Below are 4,130 nucleotides of genomic sequence, written 5' to 3'. Positions count from 1 at the left end.
AAAAAAAGGAGTATTAAAAAAGGGGTCATGAAAAAAAAGAATATAAACAAACAAAGTTTAAAAAGGGAATAAAAAAAATTTTGGCATAACAATTTCAGTAACATCACATATTTTTAAAGGGGCTACAGGTGTGTGGTGTGTGTGTGTGTGTGTTTTTTGTGGTGGTTGTGTGTGGGTGTGTGTGTGGGGTGGGGTTTGTTTTTGTGTTTGGGTGTGTGTGTTGTGGTTGTGTGTGTGGTGGGTGTGTGTGGTGTGTGGTGTGTGTTTGTGGTGGTGGTACCAGTACCAGTGTGTACCCTGCGATCCATTGTACTAAGGCTCATAGCCTTTTACAGTGTGTGGTATGCATGTGGTCTGTGTGCTATGCGTGTGATGTGTGTGGTATCTGTATGGTATGCATGTGGTATGTGTGTGGTGAGTGTGGTATGCATGTGGTTTGTGTGGTATGTGTGTGGTGAGTGTGGTATGCATTGGTTTGTGGTGGTATGCATGGGGTTTTTGGGGTTTAGGGCAGGGTGTGTTGGTTGCGTTGGTGTGTGGGGTTTATGTAGGATGTGGCGGTGGCTTGTGGTGGGGACATGCGTGAGTGGGGTTTTGTGGTTTTGTTGGGGTACCGTGTGGTGTGTAGAGGGTGGGTGGGGTGTATGTGTGGTGTACATGTGGTGTGTGTGTGGTATGTGTGTTGTGTGTGTGTGGTATGCGTGTGGTGTGTGTGTGGTATGCGTGTAGTGTGTGTGTGTGGTATGCATTTGGTGTGTGTGGCATGTGGGTTGTGTGGGTAATGGTACCCGTTTTGGGGTGCGGAGGGTGTGGTTGCATGTGGGTGTAGTCATGTGTGGTGTACCATGTGGTGGATGGTAGTTTTGGGGTTGGTAGTGATTGGGGTGTGGTGTAATGCTGGGGGTTTGGTTAGGGTTGCGGTGGTGTATGTTTGTGTAGTGTGCATCTGGTATGCGAATGATATGCATACAATGTGCGTGGCATGCATGAGTTATGTGTGGCCCCAGCATGAGTTATGGGTGGATGGTGTGGGGGGTTGGTGATGGGGTATGCAGCATGTGTGTGGCACCCGTGAGAAATGTTGTGGCATGGGGGGTTTTTTTGTGGCATGTGTGGGTGGGTGGACAGTGGGGTGGGCTGCGTGTGGGTGGTAGCAGCGTGTGGCATGATGGGTGTGTGGTGGGCAGATGTGATGGTGGTGGCAGCGGTGGTGGTGGCAGGTGTGGTGGTGTGGCAGGGTGGTGTGTGGGCATGTGTGGGTGTTGTGGCATGTGTGTGGAGTGTGTGGTGTTGGCAGCGGTGGGGGTTGGGGTGGGGGCAGCTTTTTGTGGGAGAGGGTATGCGGGGTGAAGTTGTGGTGTCCCGTGTTCGTGGTGTGGGTGGTTGTGTGTGGTGCAGTGGAGTGTGTATGTGTAATGATTAGGGTGCCTTGAACAATGGTTATGACTGGTTTGGGCAGGTAGGGTTATAACGGCTTGACTCTTTTTTGATGAAGAGTACAGCACAGAATGGGAACACCCGAGACGATGCCTTAAGGTAAAGGGGTTTAAGCACGGGCTCACTTGTCCCGGCCAACCCCCCCTGAGGGCGAAGGTTTGGATGCCCTTCCCACGTCAGGCGGGGCACGAACGGTAAGCTGGGTCATCTTGGGGAACAAGAGGTGGGCGCCCCAGCTGGGAAGTTAGGAAGAGCTGGAGGAAGTAGGGGGGGAGAAAGGGGAAGTCCCCTTGTTAAGACCCCCATTACCCTGTTTTTCTCAGCCACCTCCCACATCCCCCCTCGAGGTCCCTTAGTTTGCATCAAGGGGAAATTTTGGGCTGGTCATCTTGTTCTCGCGTGCGTTGTTCTTGGTGCTTCTTCGTGGCTGCTCGTCCCTGTTGTCCTCTTCTTCATGGTCTTTGGTATAATCCATCCGTCTTCGATGTCCATACGTCCTCAAAGGTCTCAAACAAGTCCTCCTTGACTTCAGATTCGTTGATTGTCCGGGTCTAACTCGGCATCGCCTGCCCACATCCTCGCAGATCTCGCCGGCCCTTTCTCGGCGCATGGTTCCTCACGTCCTTTGAATTTGTTGGATTTGGAGGCGAGAGGGGCGTCCTCTTGGGAGCTAAAGGCGGGATCTCGCTGATGGCTCCTGGTGAGACTGGATCTGAGGGGTCAAGGAGGTGGCGCCACCCACACACCCGGGGGGGAATGCTACCGGCTGGCGATTTCCTGGTCTTGCGGATTACAGGCGTCTCGGCGGGCGGCGCCCCCCACAATCATGGGGTGGTTTTAAATCCCCGCTTGACGAATATCCTGGCCCCAGGCTTCTGTAATCTTCCCAAAGACGTACTTCCCACCCCACTTAAGGTAAAACCCTTTTTGCAGCAGGGGCCTCTTTTGGGCCCTCTGATTTTCATTGGTAAACAGATTTTTATAGTAAGGGCAGTAGTAAGAGAAAAAAAAAGGAACAGAGAAGAGGGGTGTTAAGACGACTAGCCAGTTTTTATATAAATTTTGGGAAAAATTTTAAAATTGTTTTTATTTATTTTTCTTTTTTTCTTTTGGTATATTTTACAAAGTAAAAAAGAAAATAGGAGAGGGAATGCCGAGCGACCGCATGGAATGGCTTTAAAAACCAAAACCGTCTCGATGGATAGAGAGTAGATAAAAAAACAAAAGGGAATCCCCAAGGGTTTTTTTGAACCAATTATCGTAACAGAGAAGAAAAAGAATGTAAAAATTTAGTCACTAGTCATAGACAAAATTTTAAGTAAAAAATGTTGTGGGGTGTGTGTATGGGGAGTGTGTGTGTGGTGTGTGGTGTGTGTGTGGGTGGTGTTTTGTGGTGTGGTGTGGTGTGAGGACGCGAGTTGATTGAAAATGAAAGTGAGAGGGAATTTTTCAGAGAAGAATCACAAAAAACGAAGATTAAGTTCAATATAACGAATGAGTAAATTAGCATATAAAAGATTTCATCTACGACATTAAATTTAACTTTAATTTAAAGGACAAAAAAATTTTCATTTTTGAATGGTGACGTAAAAAAAATATTTGCAAGCTTTTACCAAGCAAATTTCCGGGGTTAGAATTGAACTGCCAAGTAGCCATGTCTAGCATGCATGTTAACTTCATAACGGGGGGGGGGGGGGTTCCAAACCCCAAAAGGCGTAAATGAAACGACCGAGCCCGAAAAATCTATAAACAAACTCTCTTTTGCGTTTTGTGGACCATACAGATGTAAGTACATGGGCATGTACACACACACCCCCACACACACACACACACACACACCACACACACACACACACACACACACCACACACACACACACACAACCACACACCCTGTGTAACTATTGCACCCGTGTTTGGGCCCGAAACAACGTGCCGAGAAAGTAGAACTCCCCTTTCTTTTTCTAAGCATTTTGCGAAGGGAAATTAATACATATAAAACGGGGGGCGGGAAGAAAAGGGAGAAGGGGAAGGGAAGGGGAGGGGAGGGGGGGGGGGAGGGGGGAGGGAGAGAGAGGGAGAGAGAGAGGGAGAGGAGGGGGGGAGAGAAGTGGAGAGAGAGGGAGAGAGAGAGGAGAGAGAGAGGGGGAGGGGAGAGGAGAGAGAGAGAGAAAGGAAGGAGAAGAGGAGGAAGGGAGGAGAGGGGGAGAGAGAAGGAGGGAGGGAGAGAGAGAGAGAGGAGAGAAGGGAGGAAGAGAGGGGAGAGAGAGGAAGGAAGAGGAGAGGAGAGGGAGAAGGAGGGGAAGAGAAAGGAGAGAGAGAGAGAGGAGGGAGAAGGAGAGAGAGAGAGAGAGAGAATGGGAAGGGAGGAGAGAGAGAGAGAGAAAAGAAAAGGGGAGAGAGAGAGAGAGAGAGGGTAAGGAGAGGAGAGAAGGAGAGAGAGGGAGAGAGAGAGAGAGGAAGGGGGGGGGGGGGGGGGGGGGGGGGGGGGGGGGGGGGGGGGGGGGGAAAAAAAAAAAAAAAAAAAAAAAAAAAAAAAAAAAAAAAAAAAAAAGGGAAAAGAGAAAGGGGGGGGGGGGGGGGAAATTTTGGGGGAAGAGAAGAGAGAGAGAAGGAAAAAAAAGGGGGGGGAGGGGAGAGAAAAAGAGAGAGAAAAGGAGAGAGAGAGAAGAGGAAGAGAGGGGAAAAGGAGGG

This window comes from Penaeus monodon, chromosome 17, assembly GCF_015228065.2.
Source record: "Penaeus monodon isolate SGIC_2016 chromosome 17, NSTDA_Pmon_1, whole genome shotgun sequence".
Taxonomy (NCBI): domain Eukaryota; kingdom Metazoa; phylum Arthropoda; class Malacostraca; order Decapoda; family Penaeidae; genus Penaeus; species Penaeus monodon.
This window is presented reverse-complemented; position numbering follows the sequence as displayed.